Source organism: Neodiprion pinetum, chromosome 7 (genome assembly GCF_021155775.2).
Source record: "Neodiprion pinetum isolate iyNeoPine1 chromosome 7, iyNeoPine1.2, whole genome shotgun sequence".
NCBI lineage: Eukaryota > Metazoa > Arthropoda > Insecta > Hymenoptera > Diprionidae > Neodiprion > Neodiprion pinetum.
In genome coordinates this window covers 6,112,849-6,136,539 of record NC_060238.1, presented here as the reverse complement: position 1 = coordinate 6,136,539, position 23,691 = coordinate 6,112,849, and the positions used below count along the sequence as shown (strand labels likewise).

At 39.8% G+C, this 23,691-nt stretch overlaps 1 protein-coding gene across 17 annotated transcripts in view; it reads left to right on the top strand.

The window, feature by feature from the left end:
* Nucleotides 1–23,691, top strand: part of LOC124223111 (leucine-rich repeat-containing protein 24) — a 128,878-nt gene that overhangs the window by 28,034 nt on the left and 77,153 nt on the right. For 14 of the 17 annotated variants that reach the window (XM_046634819.2, XM_069137740.1, XM_046634823.2 and 11 more), the window contains one exon: nucleotides 125–200. The exons of the other annotated variants lie outside the window; for them this stretch is intronic. The gene's annotated coding sequence lies outside the window, so the exon portion shown is untranslated. The remainder of the gene's footprint in view (nucleotides 1–124; nucleotides 201–23,691) is intronic. 17 annotated transcript variants of the gene reach the window in all.

Sequence of the window (23,691 nt, the reverse complement as noted above, 5' to 3'; positions counted from 1 at the left end):
GAACGATATTTCCGGACTGAAATTTGAACAACTGTCTTTCAGTCGATGAAAATTTTGTCTTAGAAATTTACGAAATATGAGTTCGTTTGAATATGTCACAGAAAAGCATATATTTCATTTTCAGATGATTCGGAAGTTTGCTTCGTAGACGCCTGCACGGTTCCGTATCGATCCAGCCTTCCACAGATGCTGCAATCACGGTGAGATGGATTTCGTAATGATAATTTTGAGACTTGTCAAAATTTACAATCACTCCAAAATTGCGAGAAATTATCCGTAACACGTATACCAGACGGAATATATTCGCGGCATCGCGTTTTTGGCCCAGGCGAAGTCGGGTTACATTATTTGAAAACCCATTAGACGTAGAACCAATTAATATTGATCCGTACGAAAATCGACTCGAGTGCGCCTGTCCTTGCAAGAAGCGATGGTCGCTGGCTCTGCAATTTCGAGGCAAATTGCCAAGCGAGCGTTTCTGTCAAAGGCGAATTTCCCAGCTTTTAGAAAGCGGACCATCGCATCTTCCTTGCCAAAATGAACCTCGAAGCGATGTTATGACTAGGTATAATAATTGGGCTACGGTTTCAGTTTCCTGAGATAATTTAAATATCGATATGCAAGTCACTGAATCACTGACGAAATTTTTGGAAGGGATCGAACCGCGTGGTAACAGTTATTACTTTTGTTGTTAAGGCCGCAAAAACTGCAACAATAAATAATCCAGAACTCAACTTTGGTTATCAAGATATGATACAGGTTTTCAATTTTAATCATCTTTGGTGATATGAGAAAATTATTGGTTTCGATCGAGACTCACTTTTTATAATATCCGAAGAACGGGTTTTAGAGAAATGTCGATCCGTCCGACAAACTCAATGGAAGAATTTGATACTTGCAGGATTTTCCGATCAAATGATGGGCGTTGAAAATTTCACCTTGCCATTGGTAAAAAAAAAATGTGATCATTTTTGAAGCAAAATTAGAATAACATGAATGAGATCGAAAGCTTTTCCTGAATGGACTTGATATTGCAGACGAGTCAAACGAATCTGTTGAATACAGCTTGTAATGTTTGTTTTCTACCAAACGACAGACATAATAAACAAATTTCTTTTCTTGCCCGAAATTGAGCAGTAATTATTTTTATTAATTTCAAGTTTAACCAGTTGTAAACATAACATGGAAAACCAACTTCAGATATGTGAGCAAAATTATTCATCCATCCGTTCAACAATCCGACACTTATTCAAGGTATAAATTATCGATGAAAAAGGTGTATCCGTTTAAAACTGTGCTTCTAAATTGTCTTTCTTCGTAAAAATTGTCTCTCTCTCTCTCAGCATTTATTGACCGAAGTTTTCTTAACATTCTAACTCAGCTGTTATCTTTACGCTGTGCATCTCATGAGCGGACGGTGTTAAAAGCTTGGCGATGTGTTCGTTGCAGCCTGATGAACTCCGGTCAGAGGTTTCGGTGATCCATGGATCGATATCCGTCGTATACGTAGATTATTGGTTCCCACTGCCGGTCCACTGTGAGGATCTCGTGTTCCGTTGTCGACTTGTCCGAGAGAGGGAGTGTTTTCAATAAAACCGGTGTAATTGGCATAGGTCACGTGACGGATACTAGGAGACAATTTCCTTTTAGTCATGGGTCCGACTCTAGGCGGGAATACATGAATCATTACAAGCTGCTTCTAAACGTTGAAGATTTGAAGCAACGGGCAGGCTTATAACGCGTGGAATTAGAGCGTCGAGTTAATATGATAAAAAATATGAAGCTGGGTCTAAAAAATGAAAACAAATCGTCTTGAATCGACAAGAAGTCTCATAAGGCAGCAACAGCTTACGGTAAATCAGTCGCCGAATGGAGAAAAAAAGGCTCCGAAAGAAAGTGGCAGACACAATTTTCTTCGGTACATGACGCTGGACGTTTTCACGGTCACTTCAGCAGCATGCAGAAAATGGTTTAGCGTAGAGGGTATAGGTATAAGACAAGGGTTGGCAGGGTCGAGTTCGACTCAAATGTGTTTGCCCGTTCTTAGAATCGTTCAATTATGTAGACACGGGACTCTGAGTCAGCTGTTCTTGATGAGGAACAATAAAACAGGAGCTTTTATGAGATTAGTTGAGCTGAAACTGAGATGCAGTGTCAATTAAGAAAATATACAGCGCTGCGTTTACTTAACATGAGTATTTTCCGCAGTGGTAAAAGCCTTTCGTTTGAACTAACTCGTGTCCAAAATTTAGTAAACCATTACAAACAAAATATACTTTAATTTTGATAAGCCAAATCCTTGAAAGTCTTTTTTAAATTCCCCAATAACGATGATTTTTTTTAGCCTGAAGTTTCGTCACGTTAACGTTAGTAACTAACTTCAGCTTGATTATAACGTCAGAAATTTTTCGTTTCATTTCACTGGCTTGCAACAATTTTGTCCCAATGAATGAAAGATCCTGACGAATTGAATCTTTGATTGAAAAAAGAAAGAAAAAAATGTCTGTTTCTACAAAACGTCTTACTTCTAAATTTGAACACGTTTTCAGAACAGTAGAAAAACTGAGTGAAATACTGACACGAATATTTGAAAGTTCGTACACGTGCCATCAAGTTTTCGCAAAGTATTAACGAGTGAAATATAAAAATATGAATATAAATATAAAAGTCAATTTTCTCTTTCTTTCAATTTATTACGTGATCAATACCATTTTCACCGATGCTTATTCTTTTACAATCGTCGTAAAACTTTCATTGAAACATCTGTTGAAGTAAAGTGGAAATTTTTGACGAAGAGAAAACAAATTTTCGGTCATTATGCGACTGGCGTTATAAATATAAATCGTCAATAAAACCGCGTCGTCGAAATAACTTTATCCGACGAAAGAATAACGCGTCTTGAATATTTGACAACATCAACACAAAATTGTCCCTGGATTTTATAAATATTATGATAATACGGTGATTAATTTTAATTTTGATTTTTAGTATACAGTTTATGTATAAAATTTTCTCGAAAATGATTACACAGTTGATTAAGTAACGATTCTGATATGATGAAATTATATTTTACCATTTTCTAACCGACATATTAAATACGTTGTATATTTTCACAATTTCCCTGTGGCAGATTACGTTTTTCTATCCGATTAACCGATTCTCACTCTAATAAGCTTTCAACCAATGGTCAATTCTCAAAAGCTCAAAGAAATTGCTTGCGCGGAAATACGAAAGACAAACAACGACTGAACACAATTTTTTAGTCTGACAAATTTATATTCTCTTGATATTTAGTTTAGTAGTCTGTTATGAAAACTATTTTCACACTGAATGAATCAATTTTCTGTAATTCAATTTGTAGTAGATTTATACTAAATATCTTGCTATGAAAGCTTTTTTTTTTTAATCTTCGTATTTCGTTTTAACGAAAAACTGTCGAAAAAATAAAATAAATGCAATATTTTTTTTTTAAACCACTGGCATTTTGTCAATTTTTGTAAAAAAAAAAAAACTGGCTATAACGATGAGTAAACTTTTCACAAATATCGTTTCAGATAATATTCACCTTGAGGACTCTTTTTTTTTTTTTTTTAAAGACATTTTCGACAGTTAAAAAAAAAAAATAAATAAATAAAACAGATCGTCTAGAAATATATTTTCTGTTCCTTGTGAATGTTTTGATTTGACATGTGAAAAAAAAATATCAAAAATCAGGTATTTTTCGACCCGTTAAACCGGGACGATTCCTTAATGGAATATCCCGAACGAGCAATTTCACCGGATCCTCGATCATATCGCGTTTGAAAAGTGTTCATTTCTTTTTCCTTCCTTATTTCCATTCGGGCAAGTTATACGAACGAATGGGAACATTTCCTGAAAGATGAATATCGGATCCTTGGAGGTCCGTCGGTCCCTCGAAATATGGCGTGCAATATACCAGCAGCGTTTCCTCCCCCGGCTTGGCTGAAACCCCTTCATCCCCCTGCTTCTCGAGGCGCTGGGGGATTTAGCCGGAGCTGGAATGCCCTCCGCGGCTTTCCGAGCAGCTCGCGCTATCGTTCCCGAGGGAATCTCCCGAGTCGGCACCCCCACTCGATTCCAGGGTAGAACCATTTAAGCGTTTAATAGTATGCGACCCCAGATTCTCATTCCGGGGTTCGTTGATCTGAGTTACCGAGGCAATACGAAACGGTTCTATTGTTTTCCATCCAGCTACAAGGCGCGATACGCGTCGCAAATACGCCCGTCGTCGTCTGCAGCGACGCTCTTATTCTTTCACCCCTTGGAAAAATCCAATGGTTTTGGGGTTCGTTTTACGCCAACGGTTCAATTGAACAACAAATCATTCGTTCGCCTTATCGCTTCCGCTGGTATTACTACTTGAGATAAACTGATGCTGCTCGGGTAAAAATTCTATTCATTTTCCATTTTCTATTTCGTATTATTCATTTGTTATCGAGAATTTTCTTTTTTTTAATTTTTTTTCTCCCCCTATTTGTTTTCATCGATAAATTTCACGAGATAGCTGGCGAATTCACGTTATGTATGTCGTGCCTTTTCGTACAGTTTCGATGCATCTTCGTGGGCCGTGCGATATTATTGAGTGATCAAAGACAAACGGGATTTAAAAACTCGAAATTCTACTAGAAATTTTCGTGAGGTAAAAGGATTATACAATGCTGAGAAATAAAATTGGAATAAAACGTGACCAAAGTTTGAATCACGAGATAAACATACTGTATATGGGGAATTGAAATTCTTAGGAGATTCTTGTTCACGTGGTGCCGTCGTATACGAGCAAAACGTGCCGAATACCAAATTCTGACTAAGCTGAAAAGATTCTCTCTGAATAATCGGACGACAGTCATTTCTTCGCAATTTTTCCTTCGAAACGCAGATGTGAAGTTTCGACGATATTTCATAAGCTTTTTTTTTTTAAATACTAAAAGCTTTGATTTTCTGTAATTATTAGAATGAGTCCGTTTTCTTCCTTATGACAACAAAATAGAATAGATTTTCACGTGAATTATTAGAAGTGTTCGAGTAATAAATTTACGCTCTTAAATACGACTGCAGATACAGAATTTTGCTATAAAATATTCTTACAAAGAATAATAAGAAAAGTTAATATAATTGTGTGAATACCGTTTCAATCACACTTCAAAGACATTATCCGACGCTGACGCTTCCAGATGTTTATACAATTTATTTTTATACCAGAGGAATCTGTTTTTAAGTAGAAAATTTTTCAATGAATCGTCATGTCTACGCTCATCGATTGATTATGAAATTACTGAATCGCTTTTTGGGCAACGAATAAACCTCAAAATTCCAAAAATCACTCCAATTCGACGACCTAAGTTTTTTCATATCATCTCTACAGCTCCAGAAGAATATTATCCTCTGATAAGGAAATTTGAAAGTAAAAATATGACGAGAGTAAAATTTCTTTAATATTCTGTCATAAGTTGGCGTTAAATTGGTACCCAAAAGTGGTGGGAACGCAGGGCATATTTGCATTGTCGTTAGATCAGAACGATGGAAAGTAGAGTTTTTGCTTTTGGGTTGTCAGCACCGAAGTCAGTTTCGTATAATAAGCAAAAAGCTCCAATTCAACAGTCTACAAACTTTGTGAGCCGTCCTGCTGACCTCCCTCAAGATTAGTTTGACTATACATTTAATTATTCACATACCATCCCGACTTCTCTAGCCAGCTCAATTTAATCTACGAGGTTCAGGCTTCGCTTGATTATCCGTCCCTCTACTCCTCGGGTACCGCGTACTTATGGGTATGGGACCAGAGGCGAAGCGTCATAGAAATTGTTAGTGACGAGGGGAAACGATCGGAAGGGTTCTCATCCCCTGTATGATACAGACATGCACAGTGCCCTCGAAGGTATGCCACTTCCCATGGCTGGCATTTTTCCATACATAATCCCTCGAAAGGTTATCCAACAATTCGATATTGCGTTTGAGGAATGCGTGCATCACATGCCTCATTTGGCAGGGATAGATTGGGGTCTAGGAACCCGGTGTCCGGGCGAGAAAATGCGAGCCGAGAGTGGGTGGAAGGTAGACGAAGAGGAAGAGGAAGAGAAGATAATGAAATACGAGGGATTTTATTTGCCAAGAGTGAAGTTCTCTGTCCCAAGCATACATGAAGTACAGACCTCAAATTTGCGGAACAACTACGTAAACGTACGTTAAGATTGTAAGGAGATGGTAATAAAATTAAGCACACAAAGTTAACTCGGTAGAAAAAAATGGAGCTTCGTGACGTGAGAGATAATTCTAGTGTCTAGTGTAAACTTTAGGTAGAATGTATCTTTAAAACTATTTTGCACTAGCTTGTGAATCGTTTGGTGTCATTCGTTTTCGTTGAATCATGAACACTTTAGAAGACGGTGATATTGCCATTTCATTAACTGACCTCGTCATCTATGGACAGAAAATATATGATCTGCAGACAGGTGTTTTTAGTGCCTTCATAAAAGCTTGGTGGAGGTCAATAAAGGTTGAAATAGTTTCGGGACTAATTTGCTAAAGTCATTTACCGGGCAGAAGTCCGAAGTCCAACTGTGCAAATTTTTTTCAAAGCAGACTTGACGGATTATTCAAGTTAATCGAATCTAGTGTCAGGTCAGCCTTGGGATAGCATAAAATGGACACATTCCGGCAGGTCGGGAACATTCATAGTCTAATGTTGGGTGGTTTTGGAGTGTGATCACAAGCAGCTTAAATGAATCTGATGGAAATACGTCGAGTATGGGTCCAAAGTGGTTGTTAATCAAATCCAGTGCCAGGTCAACCTTGGGATAACATGAAATGAACACATTCCTGCAGGTTAGGAACATTCATGTCTTATGTCAGACTGTTTTGAACTGTGATCATAAGCAACTTCAATGAATCCGATGGTGATATTTCGAGTACAGATCTGAAGAGGTTGTTTCATGGTCTGAGGCACTTTAACTTGCGTTCAAATTTTGTACCCAAATAGTTCTGCTGAAGCAATTAGACGACGAAAAAATTGTTGCAAACTGATTACGAAACTTGTCGCGGTGAAGGGAGTTTTCGCAACCTTTCGCGAGCATCGAGAGCTGTCGGGTTTGCGTGGGATGAGGTATTGCTGCAGGCGCACGTCCACCGTTCTCATGGGGCTCAAGCTCAAGTACCGAACTCTTCCCAGTTGTGCCAAATTTTCTAACCTCCTTTCATTAATGCAACGGTTGAGTTTCGACAGCTCGTTATAATTTTGCGGACGATCGTTGTTCTGTACATTAAATTATTCAGCGTTGTTCTTCGCGCGTTTTCGAGTCATTTCTCGGCTGCAACAAACCACCGCCATTCCATACAGCCGGCAGTAAAACGAGCATAATTTTGTCATTCTCTCCGGTTCTTCTCTTATCTCATTTCGTGCCTTATCTTAACGGCCTCATAAGTTGAATAAACGCGGAAGCCCTTGAGCTCTACGCAATTCTAGCGTTAAGGGAAAAATTTACCGAGGTCCTATAAAGAGGCAATTCATTCGGGACTAAAACTTTCTCTCAAAATAGATGCGGGGATCTGAGAAGTATCTGTCTAACTGACCTTGCATGTTCGATAACACCTGATGAAATTTCATTTCAAAGTAGTTTGTTTTGCATTTCATCTGAGAAATATAGATTACTTGCAGTAGATTAACGCGTACCAACCAAAGTTTGGACCCATCCACTTCTCTTAATGGCAAGTCCACGCGGGTTTGAGGTGAACATAGATGATTAGAGAAACTGTGCGGACCCTTATCTTACCAATTGTAGACACAAGTTGTGCCTAAACAGGTTTCCGAGAATTTTGGAAACTTGCGTCGTTTAAACAGCGACCTTCAACCAAGTTGTTACGGACCCATGGTGTCCATGCTCGAAGGATTGGGGGGTGTGTGACAAACGCCCAAGGGACTTGGGATTACTTTTGACGGTATGCTTATTATTTCGGTTTTGTTATTCGATTCATTTTTCTTCATTCTTTTTTATTTTTTACTTTAACGTCAGGATGTGTTCAAAGTTCCGTGAGTAATCTCACAGATTGATGCACAGCTGGGCCAACCAACCTCGCCGCTTCTCCCGTCGCCCCATTTTTATCCTACCCAACTTTGGCTCGAGCACGTTCCGCCCCGAAACCACCCTTGAGAATACGGCTAATTACCGCGAGAACTTGTACCTATACCCGTCTAGGTAAATGCTGTGCGAGTAACTTGAGCAAAGAGAACGACGACTGGAGGGGCGGATTATATTCTCAACTCTAATTGCCACGGCACGGCGCTTTCGAGTCGCCATTCAAAATTTTGAAAAAAAAACTAAATACTTTTCTCAGGTACTTTTCACGACTGATATCGACGAATGGAAAAAACCTTGCTTTTCGGGTTCTCATTTGGTGAATGATTATTATAATCAACCCAAGCTTCTCGGTAGTAGATACTTTTGAACAAATCTATCAGACAGAAAAATGATCAGCAAGCTTTTCTGACATGAAAAATGTGCTACTTATACAAGATGCGTGTGCATTGACATCATTAAAATTAAAGTCTTTATATGAAAAAAATATAACGAAAACATGCATTGGAAAATTCATTATTGACGGTATAAAACAGCTGCGATGTGTTTGTATTTTTCGCTGAAATATTTTTTTGTAAGAACATAATTTTCTCGCTGCTAACAATTTTGTCGTGAGATGAGATCAGGCAAACGGCTTTGAAAAATTAACGTTATCACGTTACCCCCCTCATTTGTAGCTAACGAGTCCGAAATAAGAAGAATTCGAGTGTAGTCCATCTTCGACGGGCGTATAAAATACTAACTAAATGGAATGGAATTCATTTTTTGTACCTCGGCTCTACATAATTGATGAAAAGCCCAGTGAGCTTGATTTGTTCTAAACTTGAGACGAGAAATTCCACCATCAGAGTTCCAACCAGAAATTAGATGACGTGCATAGTTATATTCGAGGAGGAAATTTGGACAGCCATGGCTGGGCTTCTCCACTTTGCATAATCTCTCTGTGTACACACATACATAAGCTAGTATATGCAGTGACACGTGCCAACCAAAACCTCGGAAGTCTGTAATAATTTTTGAAGAGAGCGACGTGTACGCATCAGAACGAAGGCTTGCCAGCTTTTCCCACTCACCCTCATTTAAGCAGAGGGTCCTTTTTACCAGCAAGATAGGCATTCATGGAAAACACGGGGGTGTTTTTGAATGCCCGAGGTTTTATAACTGGTCCATATAAATAGGAAGAGAAAGAGAGAAAACTTCCAATGCAGGGTGCGCGCAACACATTTATATTACACGGGTTCCGCATGCAGCTTGCGCGTGAAAGCTTTCGAAGAAAATAAAAGGGACATGAAACGAAGTCGATTTCTGTACAGCGGGCGAAGTGCATGCAGTAACACACGGCTCACTGCTTTGTGAATGTGTTTTTTTTTCAGACTGAACGTGGTCCTGTTACGCGCGCGTTGCATTAACACAGATGAATGACTATCGTGCGAGTGCGTCGATTGCCTCTAAGCATTCAGTCGGACCCATAGAAATGGAAATGTTTCTATGGAATCTCAGCTACGGCATATGGCGCGACTCGTTCCAAACGAAAAGTTCATATGAGCACGAGTGTATTAACCATCAGAATCGTGCTAATTACCTGCGGACCACCCTCCAGGCTGATGGAGCTCGTTGCGTGATTTCACAGTCTGTCTCGACTGTACGAAAAAGAAATTACTCCAACATAACATTTTTTGAGGTGCAGATGTGGCCTACAAGCGTAGCTGGTATTGTGAATTACACAACTTGACACAGTATCGAGCTTGAATTGAATCGACAGCAAAGTTGTCAGTAGATACTAGCCTGTATCAAGTTCCCATAATGCGAAACACCACAATTTCAGCAGCAGGGTGTTTATTAACGGGTTTTCCAGTAAGTTTCTAAAACTGTAGTGCATCCATATCTTTCCGATATTATCTAGATGCTTCATCTTTAGTTGTTCGAAAATGATTATAGCTATTCTGACTTCAATCGAACGGTAGTCAAAGGATGAACAGCCTTTGAGTTATACACCTCCGACTTGAACTGCTTTTGAACTTCGTAACTATTGAAACAACTAAATTAACCAACGAATGGTGAACCCACTGTGAATGGATACATTCGTAAGTAACATATATATATAAGCCAGAACTGACAGTCATCAATATAATGGGCATGATATGGTCTTCAGTTTCTCAATTGAACCCTGGATCTCGAGTTCCCAAAACTGCGATTAATCTCTGGATTGCATTTTCTGGTTGAATTTTATTCTACAGAAGAAATTTTACTTCACTTTTACTATAATCGTGATTCATGTGCGGAGTATAAAATTGTGGATGTGAAACTTGTTTCTTTACGTGACCTTCGGAGCGCAAACTTTGAGCGATCATACTTACAGAAACTAGCCACCGCATAAGTCAAGTCGAGAAAGTTGTTCAGGAGCTGTCAGTCAATTCTACACTGTACGCCCTTCCTTACAGGGCAAAGTTTTAAACGCACTGGATGTGTTCCTTACCTACATAGCCAGAGAAGTGCAGAGTGGATGGGACAATTTAGTTTTTCCATGTAGCGCTGTCTCCCTGGGCAAGAACATTCCTCCAGTGTCAGAATATTTCGTGTTCAACGAATGTAACGTTATTAACGTAGCCAAGAGAAAGAAGCTTCAGGCAAACACACTACTGAAGAAAACGAAGGGAGTAGGTAGAACGAGATGACGAGAATACGGGGTAAAAAAGTTTCTTGAGATCTCTTCTGTCATAGGAAAGGTAAACTTTTGATATATCCACGCATTGAGTCTACCGGAGTGGTGCCAACTTGACAAACGCCAAATGTGATCAGTCGCGGACTAAGACGATCCTCGGATAAAGGACGAGGAAAACTTTTCTATTGTCAAAGAATACGTATTTCCGCCTTGTAAATTCACCCCCCTTAACGGAGACGAGCGCAAAGTGTATTTTAGAAGTTGAAAAAATTGTGACCTCGTCAACAACAAGATACCGCATGGTTAGTGCTCGTTACACTGTTCCAGTATCACAGAAAGTGGCCATCGAAAATTTGCTGTCACGTAAACAAAAATATCAATTTGTCGTTATAAAGATGAGGATTATTTTTTTTCATGAATACAATATTGCAAAAAGTTTATACGAAGAGTGGATTGAGGTACGCAAGCTGTATATTATCACCATCGGACGTTGGATAGAATCGATTGCAACCATTTTTTAAACGGTTCCATCCATTCCTCAAGTGTACCGATTACAATCGCCCCCAAGATCAATGTAATAACTGTTGTTCGGAAGCTCGTGCGTCACTAAAACCGACTATGGACCATTCCAATTTACCCTCCGTTTACCACGATACGCATTGAAGACATTCCGCGGATGCTGCAAAGCCACAATCTGCTTGTTTCCTGTCTTGATTGACGATTATACTCGAGGAAGAGCAGGATGCAAACCAATGTATCGAGTGCACAGACGGCTCTAGAACGATCAGAAGCGGTGAGAACAGTGTACACCAGATAATCCTAGATTCGGAATGGATTAGAGGTACACAACATCCCCATGATTCATGCTCAGTTTGCGGTCTCGGACTGACCTGGAAGTTTCTGTATGCCTCTGCTCACAGTTAACGTCGCTCTGGGCATTCAGCTTTAATTAAGCAAGGAAATTTAAAAGGTTACGATGTCCTCCACGCTCGGCGTCACCACTGATATCCTTCCTCTCGTATGAAGAAAGGAGAAATGTTAAGGTCCACTTCCAACTGGTTTATGTTTGCAGTCGCGACCGCTGGACGCTATTCTGCAGATATTATTCTCCAGCTACGTTTCGCAGGTCACGTGGCAACACTACCAGGAATAATGGTGATGGTCGGGTCGTGGTGTGATCATTAGAAGCAGCAGCTTATGGTCCAATCCACGGTGGCTTTTTGTATATAGCGTAGAAAAATTCATTAGAAAAAATCACCACCGAGATTGAGAAATTTCGGATACTCACAATTAGTGTTTTATGAATTGCTTGAGAAGAAGCTTGAAAGGATTTCTTTGATAAGTCTAAGAAGAGAAGTCTTGCGCGAGAATATTTTTATCCGTCACCTTGGATATTTCTGTAATGATTGTGAATCTTCAATACAAGAGGCATAAGGACGCTCCTCTGAAAAATGGACATTCATTCTCACAAAGATACTCACGGTGAAATTTCATGCCAAATGTGACAGCTCCGACCTTTGCCACGTTCTATTCACTTTCCTCTTTCGTTTTCATTCACTGTCTTGTCATACTTTCATGTCAATTCTGATTTTTCAAGCATACGATATCACCCGTGCAATGTATTAATTGCATCCAGCTGCAAAAATTTGGCAACGTACAAAATCGCAAATGCCAACATTCGGACACCGCACCGTTGAATAAAAAAATTGAACACAAAAGAATATGTCGCCGGATCGTTCCGGCGTGACGTATATATTTTGATCGCACGTTGTCACGCGTCGTTAACCAAATTCGCGATGCGGGAACGGAGAGTCGGTGTATGGCAAATGTTTACGCACCAGAAACTCAATCGACGTATCATAGCCGTACATTTTCGACACGTGGAATTCCTAGCTGGGATGGGGTTGTATGAAAAAAGTCGAATACAGAATCGTGGTTTATGTATCAACTACAGCGCACCCTTCAGTGTCACGGGGGGTATAAATTGCACGCGGAGCGACCCAAGCCGAGCCTGGATTTTCTGGTCGAAAACGGATCACCGTATTTTGATAACGCGGAAGGCAAAGGGATCCCTTCGATTACTTCTTGTCCCACGGGTCTGCGGTGACGCAACCCCCACAGTCGCACCTCGTATTTATCATCCCCCATCGGACGAGGATCCTTGAAACTCAAGTATTGGGGAAAATCGCTCGTTCGCAACCATATGCGAGACCAGAAACTCTGAAAATGGAGTGGCTCTCTCATGTGAGTTTCGGCGTGCAGAGTGTCTCGCATTAATGAGCTTGAAAAATTGCCCTGACCACTCGTCCAGTACTCCAGTCATCAGAAAACCTCTCGCTATTCACGCACCACTGGATGCGACTGGGCTGGTCTGTTTTGAATCGATAAACCAGCCAAATTGGCATCTGCCAGTCGAAGTGCTCGGACACTGCAGTCCGGTGCCTGAACAAACAACGGAAGCCGTCTGACACCTCAATATCCCGGCAGATGTGACCACCTGACATTGATTGCATAAAACGTCGGTGTTTCAACGATAATGTCTCGGTGCTCATACAAACAGTTTTCAAAATTTATTCTCACAAAGAAGGTATTCCAGGTCGATCTCTTCGATTTCATTTTTTTTTTTTAACTGCCATTAAACACTTTAAGAGGTTGAAACCATCCTCCAAAGTAAGCCGTGTCACAAAATTGTTAAATTGCCCCTTGACATGCTTTACTTTGGAGGGTAGTTTCACCCCTTTAAAGTGTTTAATAACAATAAAAAAAAAAAAACGTGTCGCTCAGTTTTTAGTCTACCATAAGATATTAGAAAAGAAGTCCAACTGGAGAGATCGAGCTGGGATACCTTCCTTGTCAGTGTCTCATCTTTGGTACTTTACGTGCGATATAACACGGATGAATGTATTTTCCACTGTTATTTACTGACATGAAATTTATGCTGTAACTATCCATGAATGGATGAATCCGAAATACCTTGGTAATATTATCGACGCACCGTTCACAGAGCATCGAAATGTCGACAAGCTGATTAGGGATGTAGTGAAAGTGATTAGTGGAACACGAAGCAAGTTATAACTCTTTGATCGACATTGATGTACGGTGTTGTACACGATGCTCGTTCGGTGGACTCGGCCTTGTAACAATGGAGCGAAACTGACGTTGAAACTTGGGCAACAGCATCCGGTGAGTGTAAACTTGACTCTGCTGGATAGTGATTGATAGGGTGTTATAGTCATCAACGATACCCATACACGAATGATTTGGAAGGTGAGTGAGATAACTGCAGTTTGATAACTTCAACGGAGACACGCTGAACATCTCAGAAACTTGACAGTTTCGAACTTGAGGTGCCAAGCCTCTGTACAATTATATCATAATTAGAAACTGTTTGTTACATTTCTGAAAACTGAAATGAATACGACGTATTATGATGCTGAGTTTGACGTGTAAATGGGATTATCAGCGGAGTTTCGCAGTTTTGTTACAATCCGATTGCATTAAGAGAAAGCTCGAGTCTATTTCGATAAAAAATGAATATATATCCGAAGCGATGCAACGTAACGGATTGTTCCTTTGGGATTCGATGATTTTCATGACTTCGTTAGATCCTGTTACTCATAAATCATCGAATCCCAAAGGAACAATCTATCACGTAGCATCGTTTCAGAGATGTACTCATTTCCCGTAAAACTTGACTGGAGCTTCCTCTTAAGTGTCCCTTCAACTTGGTCTTGGCATAGATATTGCAATACGATATTCCTCGCGAAATTAAAAAATCGTATCCAAAGTACAGAATGTTGTATTTCATCGGGAGAAATCATGCAAGGGACTTCAGGATTCCAGACTTGTATCGGTGTTCTTGTTTCATACCTGTTTTCTTCTTGCCACGATACGAATCCTCTTTTATGAGTACCTACATAATGTAATATTATATTTCACCCTTGATCACGGTAGCAAAATCTTAACAGCCTTTTACGACAGAGGTTGGCACTCGTTTCTATAGATATACACGGGACTCTGGCCACGCACCTTCGCGAACGATATTGGGGTTTCGCGGACCCTTTACGAGGCCACTCAATATGTGTGGACACACCCTTCCAGGTCGTAACTTTTTCCGGACCTTTTAGGTCGCCGCGGCTCCTTTTCGAGCGGATTGCAAAATTTCACGGAATCCCCACGAAAGCTTTGCTAGTGAAAAGTAGCGACTTTTGCCCGCAGTAGCCAACATTTGGCGGTTGGATCGTTCCGCAGGAATGCAAGGGAAGGCCGGCAGTGCTCTCTATGTTACACTAATTTCGTACTACCTACACTTTGTCTAAATAACAGAACGCGAATATTGCTACGAAGTTGCAGTGCGACTCTGACCAAACATTCAGCGCTAACTACTTTAACGAGTTTCAAGTTACATTATCATACTTCCGCCTGTACGATGTTAAAAATTTATACCGGTTAGCCACATATTGGTTTCGTGAAAATTGAATTCCGTAGATGTTAACCACTACGTGATGCATGTCGATAAAAAGAAATTAATTTTTTTTCACATAAAGTAGTTTAGAAACTTTCCAATCAATCTCCATTTTTTTTTGCTTCTTAGGTAAATTTCGAAAATTCTATATTTTAACAGTCGTTATTATCGTAAGTTTGTCATCCATATCTGCGAAGTGAAATTATTCTTGTAAATTCGTGTATCATGAACGGATCTACCCAATCGAATTGAGTGAATGCTGCGGTAAAGTTGTTAGCACTTCAGCGGCTTCTAAAATTATATTTATAAACCTCGTGAAGAATATTGACGTTTGCATTACGACAGGTTGGGCGGTATCAGCTTCACTGATTTTCACATCTCGTTTCAGGGGTAGAATGTATTTTCTGAATTGAGGTGATAACGGTTTGATATATATATAATATCCGTGCCAATAAGCCGTTGATGTATTTTCATCGATCTTGGAATTCTTCCTCTCGCTCAGTTACGTTTTTAAACGAACTTCCCGAAGCTCAACTGTCAATATCGTTTATCAAATAGGGATGACACTGAGACGCCAATGATCACATTGCGCGAGACGATACGTCAGATTTTAAACACATTCGATATCTGATTTTCTGTATAATGACACATTATCGATAATATCTTGTATTTTTGTTTTGATGCATACGAAATAGACCGAAGCTTTGGGTGAAAAGATTGAATCAATTAAATTTGAGGGTGTAGAAACAAACTTTTTTTGCTTTCTTGAATTTTTTATTAAGTTCTTCTTATACCTAATTAATTCGTAAAAACCATCGCTTGAGCTTTCATTTTGAGCACCACAATCAGCAATAAATCAGATTCAAGTGTGCGACATCATGAACAAGAACTTATTTCAGCCATACTTCTTAACCTTCAGGATAGCTAAAATTCCGAAAATAACTACAGTTAGAAATGACTGATCAAAGTGAAAATTTCGTAGATTACCGATTTGCTTTATGGGTTGAAGATCTCTTACGATTAGAATCCAAAGACGTTTCACGATAGCTGTCCCATAAACATAAATTGACTTGCAAAAATTTCATTCAAAGCTGAGCATCCCACTGTGACTAAAAGGGTTAAAACGTCTGTGATCGCGAAATAATAAGCACTCCAACTACGATGGTAGAGTAATTTTATCGGCATGGTTCATTCGACCGCGGAAGTACAATACAATATCGTCAATTGCTACCATTGAGCTTTTTCCCATTGTGTGTTTTGCCAAAGACCGATCGGTGTTAATTGCAACATTGCCGTAAGTGCTGGACCTCAATTGCGGGCTTCGAAGGGTTCGGAATAGCAACGCGTGGTTGCGGTGTAAAGGGATCGCTGCAATGCCTCTGGGTATTTTCCTCGTCGCGAAGTGAAACCGTAGGCGAAAAATGAGACATCGTTTAGTCGATTATACACGCGAGGATAGTGGTAGTTTTTTTTTTTTCTCTCCTTCTCACCCCGCAATTAACACCAATCATCCGAATGTCCAGGCGTAATTTCGCGGATCCAGGTCCCTGGCTTCGCAAAAACGGGGTTAATGACCGGGCTGCTTTGGACGTAATAGATTTCCAAAATAGACGCCCTGGACTCGAGGAAGCGGAGAGTTATTAGCCGGTGTAATAGCGGTGCAGCAACCGGCCGCTTATCTCAAAAAACAATAGCTTTTCACCGCCCGTTGGGGCGTCAGATCATTACCCTTATTTCGTTGGAATAAAATTATGGATGATGAAGGTTGGAGCGGAACTGACGTACGATCCTGCGCCTCGTTTCGCGCAGTATAGGCATATCCATCCTACTTTAAGGAGGCTTAACTCACGCGAAATATGCTGCGTGTAATTTTTCAGACTTCAAATGGAAACTGATATTCATCACACCGTCAAACATTTTTCAATCAAAAAACGAAAACAGCAAAATAAATAAATGTACATATGTACAATAAAAGAAGGACAGAACAGTTCAAGCAACATGTTTATGCTGCCTCAGTGTCAGTCTACGATACATATCGTCAAAGTTTACAGATATTAAAAGAGAAAGGAATGGATGTTACATATAAAATTACGAACAACACTCATGAAATGCTCACTTCTCTAAAGACTATCACTCCTACTCTTGATTGAAGCAATACTGTTCAGCAGATAAATTCTAAAGACTGTCATAAAGTGTACATAGGACAATCCTCTTGGCATTTTAACAATAGAATTTCAGTTCATCATTTGAAAATTAAAAACCATCGTCAAACCTGTTAATTATATTTATAAGCCATCCATCGATTTATCGATAATCACCAACGAATCCTGAATCTTCAATTCCTCCTGAAATCGCAAACCAACATCATGTCCTCGGGTTGATAAAAAATTTTGAATAATCTAAGTACATCCTAGTCTTTATTAGACTTGTTCGTAGAAATGATTTCCCGAGGTAACAAATTTACTTTCATGCGTCAAAAAGAAAAAAAAAAAAAATAGTTTACACTGACTTTTTCGTACATTATATTTTCTTATCAATTCGAATTGAATTGGAACCAAATATAGAGTTAACAAGGTGATCGATTTAGGTCTTATTAAATTACTAGAACTGGAAAATTGTCCGGGAAAACTGGATCTTAGGTCCTGAAAATCCTTGAAATTTCTTAAAATTTGTATTTCAAAAATTTACGGCCAGTTTGTACGAAATTTTCCGGCAAACCACCAAGTCTCACGATTACGAAATTGTATACACCTAAATCTAACGCAAGTTGAAACTAGTAGCCGACCATCACCGCATTCATCCAATCTATAGTTATATACAATTCATGCCTATAACCCAGAAGCGGAGGGTCTTAGGCGATCGCAGCGCCATCTGTGACCGAGAAAAACGGGGACCGTCTCTGTGACAAAAGATTCCGCTCACTTCCAATACCTAGTACGTGTTCGAGAGGCGTTATTCCAACTGGCGCACGTCGGCGGTAGGAACCCTGTTTTACCGACTAGCGCGCCCGCAAGTTTGAGGCTGATTTATGGCCGCGAGAACGTCCGACACGCCTAGATAGCGGCGTAGCGGCGCTGCGCGGATCTCGATCCGGGTCTTCGCGTGTCGGACGGCGCCGTTGTCCCAGGCGACGCCCTCCGTCGCCGTCGCCGCTCCTGGATTCTGGGGATCCTTGCGGCCCGGGACGACCCCGGTTATAAATTAGTTCTTCTCGGTCCGGCGGCCGCGTGTCGGTCGAGTCTGCTACGCGATTAAGCGCTAGAATTCCGACGAATTTCATTGACCTTACCGTCCGCGTCGCTTTTCACCGCTGCCCTTCGCGCAGAGGAGCGATTTATGTACCTTCGTATCCCTTTTCCAGGATCGGAATCGCCCAACCCCAAATCCGTTGCTGCACGGCTTATCTCAAGCCGAAAGTCTTATCGTTACCGTTCGCCAGTGAGGATTTCCGACCTTTTTGCAACCGCAGTCTCCAGCCTTTTCGATGCTCCAGACTTCTCTGCTGACCATCGATCTACCGCGACGGTTATATTATCAAGTATCTCTGATCCCGTATCCTCCGTCTCGAGAAACCGCTAGAAATTTACGTCGATAAATTAGGGATCTTCGACTATTCTTTTATCTCTCATCGCGAATCGCTCGTCAAACGAAACGTGATGCGGTTGTTTCGTGTTTTGGTAGTTTCGGGATGAAGAGTTCGGCGATTTGTTTATTATTTTACGACGTTTTGCATATATTACGACTTTTCCTATTATCGTATTTGTAATAGAAGTTAACAAACACGGCCCGATTATTTTCATTCCTACATTTAAACTAACAAATGCGAATCAATTATTTTGAAACAAATATATTGCCAACGAAAAAATAGGATCCGATTATTCGGAGAGTCTCTATTTTAGGTACGTTTATGAAAAGGAAAAAAAAAAAGAAAACTTCACCCAGGAACTCTCCGATTGTGGTGAAGTTTCGAAAAGAAGATTTTTACTGACATGTTGAGCTTAAAGATTGCGGGACAGATTTTTTTCACAAGGTCGTCAGTTTTCAGGTCGCATGATACCAAAATAATGAATCAAATTTCAATAGTATCGATCCACCAAAAGGCCTTTTTTTACCAAGATTCTGCACCGACAAAAATACTTGCGACTTCACGAAATATTACGAATAATTATCTTGATACATTTGAATATCGCTAATAAAAATAAATTTCATTAATATAAATATAAAAATATTTTCTGACGATCTAACGAGAGTATAGAACAAACGTTTATTGAATTCCAACGTATTTTTCTGTTAATATAGAGTTATTCGATACGGTTGACTGGGTAACGTATTTCGGAAATTCTATATGTTAAATAAATTTTATTCGTTTTTTATGGCACTATTTTTGGATATGAACGGATATTGCGATCAAACCCAATCCTTTAGATGTGTGTAAATTTTTTGCAACCTTATCCAATTAGTCGTTGAACGTTTCTAATTGCGAAGGAATTGACAAATGAATTTGTCAGCCGACATTTTGGCCTTTTGACGAAAGCTTCTTAAAGAGCGAAATAATTTTTTGTCGAATAAATGTACAATTTCAAAAACTCCTTACGTCGCAGGAGAAAATAAGAGAACCAAAGTCAAATGGTATAATTAGACCACATACTCATTATATTGTTAGTAATACATCTTCAAGATCAGACTTTTTCTGTACTCATTTTCAGGAGAGCGGTTACTAACATCTGTAAAACTTGAATTACGATCTCCATCTAATTTGTGTCTCGACAATGCTGTTTGTTTTTCCGAATCCGAAAGAATATTACGTTCACGTTCGTTAATTCTCGTTATCAAAATCCTGATAGGTTATCCAATACGATATTTATCACAATCATCGCAAGGAATTTTATAAACTAAATCAGGACCCTTTTCCTTTGGATCTCTATCCTCTCATTTCTACCGTATTCATACCATAATTCCTAAAAACACATTTCATAAAAAATCTACTTGAAGCGCATCTCTTTTACTCTTGATGTGAGGGAGCCTCGTCAAAGCTTCAAATGTTGGAATATTACCTTCATTATTCCAGACAATGCTTGACTCATACTAAGGTTTGTTACAAAAAAATCTAGACGTGATTCAAAAAATCTAATAGCTGATTGTTAGCTAACAATACCTGACGTTTATATTTTTAACATGGAACATGCCGTTTGACAATGCATGATACAGGTTTTGGTATCAATCTGTTATTTCGAAACGGTTATGTTTTACAACAGATACGTCGAGGAAACTGATCTCACCATCAGTCTTAGTATCTGACGTGAATTGACGTCTATTATGACACCCATTAAAGACGGTAAAGATGAAATCTACGTGTCTAGCCGGGATTACGAGGTATCTATAAAAGAACGCAGGCTGAAAACTTGACGACTGTAAAGACCGTGATTCTAATTCTTCGTTTTGAATCGATGGTGCGATTGAATTATGAAACATTCATGCGTTTATGCTTAAAGAAAAAGTTTCGTAATCATCAATGCTGAATTATAATAAAGAACGTAGAGAAAAATTGTGGTGAAAGCTCCAACGTTACACTTGTGTAAATAGTATAGTCCATTTTCAAGGGGGGTAATTCTGGAATTAGTATCCAAAATTTAGAGTCGGAGGTAATAGTATTAAGCCGTTCTTGACATTCGTTAACTTTAAATTGTGACTACGTTGGGAATTTCTATCCACCAGATAATTGGAAATTTGAGAAAAAGAAGAGAAAGGAATAATGTTGAAAATACTTTATTTGTTTATTCAATTGAGAGAGAAACCACACTCAGAGAGTTTACAATTTTGTAGCTGTTTCGTCAAATGCCGCAATTCAAATCAAAACACCAATCTGCGTTGGCCGCGTGACGAAGATGATTATTAATATTTTCCAACGCCTTGTAATTCCTCTCTGCTTCGGACCTCGCTTCTGCGAACAGGATATTATACGATATTTCCTTCCATTTGATGGAGGGTGGTGGCTTGAAATGCGACATCGCTGTAATTTTCCATAATAATCTACGCAAACTGGTGTTTGCATACTCATACTGTCGGCGAGTTATTAAACAAGAGCCTCCAGGGCTAAAATTTAAATATTCTCCAGAGAATTTCACAATAACATGAGCTTGTTATTACAGCTGCGTTGATTTTATACCGTCAAAGATTCTTCCGAATATCAGAAATTCTTTAAAGCAAGTCCATCAGCATGTAACGTCATGGAAATTTCAGAGGTGATACAGTGAACTGTGAAGTGAAATTTTGAAAAATAATTAAGCGAAGCTGAATGAATCGTTCGTTGATAATTTGAGTGAAAATTGTGAATTCTTATTTCAGTGTATAGATGTTTATTGGATTTATTTCAATATATGATCGTTATAGAATATTAATGCATGCGAAGCTCGTTGAATCGTTGTCGATAACGTTGTCCTCTCAAGGTGTCTACCAGCTGTAATATTGGCTCTCGAAATGACGAGAAAAACAAGCCGGATAACAGTAGTTTTTTTTTTTTTTTTTTTTTTTTTGCGATACTTTTCATCACCGTGAAAAGGAAAGAGTCGGTCGATCTGTCCGACAATGTTCCGCGATGACCTCCAAAACGGCCCAGTGAAAAATCTGAAACTGATAAAACTTGGCAGCCAAATGAAAAAGTTTTGAAAGAAAACTTAGAAAAGAGAAAAAAGTTTCCTAAAAACGTAACATTTATAAATTTAAACAAAAAAAAATATTTATTAGTTGTGAAAAATATAATTGTTCGTTGAGAAAAGGTAATAAGTAGGAAAAAGTACATGTTTGTCGATACAACATAGAAAATGAATTTATTTTCGGTCGAACCGGAAGTTGAAATGAAACGGGACATGGTAAGTTTTCATTACCATTATTTGATTGTAAAATCCTACAAGTTTAAAATTTTCAGGAGCTTGTCGGACAGACTGACAGACCGGCATCCAAACTGAAATTTGTCTAAAAACATGTTCCTCGGCTTCTAGAGTTTCGAAAACGTGAAGATTCGTCGAAATAAGAAGAAGTGATTTTCGACCGTAACCAACACTCTTCTCAAATCACGAAAAGTAATGAACAGTAAAATATACCTGTATCATCATCGATTTCGAGCAGCTTTAAGTGTATCGTTCTAAGCATACAAAAAACCTCACAGACTGCAGAGGAGTTTTCATCCCCGAAGCAGTATAAGAGTGCAGTGCGTGTGGAGGCGCCAACAGAGAGACGTCTACTCGAGATTCCGGGAGTCTCGTCTCGTCGAGTCGTTCCGCCGCGCGCCGTTCAGAAAAGGCGAGTAAAAATTCTATAGCAAACAAACTCCGTGCAGAGAAGTTCCTAACAACGCGACGCGACGGTCCCATTCTCCTCTCGGTGTATTACGTACATGCCTACGCCGTCCTCCCCCCCCCCTACTCCATGGCCATCCTCATCCCCACTATCCCGAAACGCGCGCGTGTTTGAACCGCGGAACGCCGTGGCTCTGCCCTATTTGTCCAAAAGGCTGTATCACCAAGTGCGGAAAACTCCCTGGCGTACAAAGAAGGAGCGGGGTGGCCGACGACGGGCTGCGGTGCCGGCAGGGGCACGACGCGACGCCGCCCGTGGTGTTCCTGGATCGATCTCTAACGCCACCGTCGCGGCGCCGTGGCCGTCAACCGTCAGCTAACGAACCTGCCTCCGCGTTTCCCGACGGGCTTTCAAACGAGGGCTGGCTGGCTATGTGACGCACATAGAGTAGACCTGATATCGGGATGTCGGACTGTGCTTGGATGGTCCGTGTAGTTCAAGCCATTCGCATGACGTGGACAGCTTTCGTATCTGCTCGATACGAGAATCAACCATTCACTCGAAAAAATAATGAATTTAACGGTTTGGAATATAAGCTGTGAATCTAAGGGTATCGAACGAGCCTAAAGGTTTTTTTAAGCCAACAATAATCGATGTGGTAGCTAAAAGCCTTGGGTACGAAGATTGGATCATGACCATCGTGAAAGGTGATGTAGTACTGTTGTACAAAGACTACTACTATCTAAAATAGTGTGGTTTAATTACAAAATGGTCTTTTTTGTTGTGGTTTCAAAAGCACTCCGACCTCATTCCTAAATACCCTTTCCAGTAGTACGTACTATCAAAGATGCTGTGACTTTATTCTGAGACAGCTTTTCTAATAGTATCTGCCATAAAAAATACTGCAACCTTCTTTCGAGATACCTTTTCTCCTGTAGTACGTACTGTGAAAGACTCTAGACACCCTTTCTGGTAGTACTTAGAATCAAAAATGATGTGGCCTCGTTCAAACATATTTTTTCTCGTAGAATCTACTATCGAAAACGCTGTGACCTCATTCCAGAATACTTTTATCAGACGTATCTGGGACACGGCCTGATATAAACTTATTCCAACATGCTTTTTTCAATGGTACCTACCATCGAAAAAGCTGTGACCTCATTCCAACGTACGTTTTC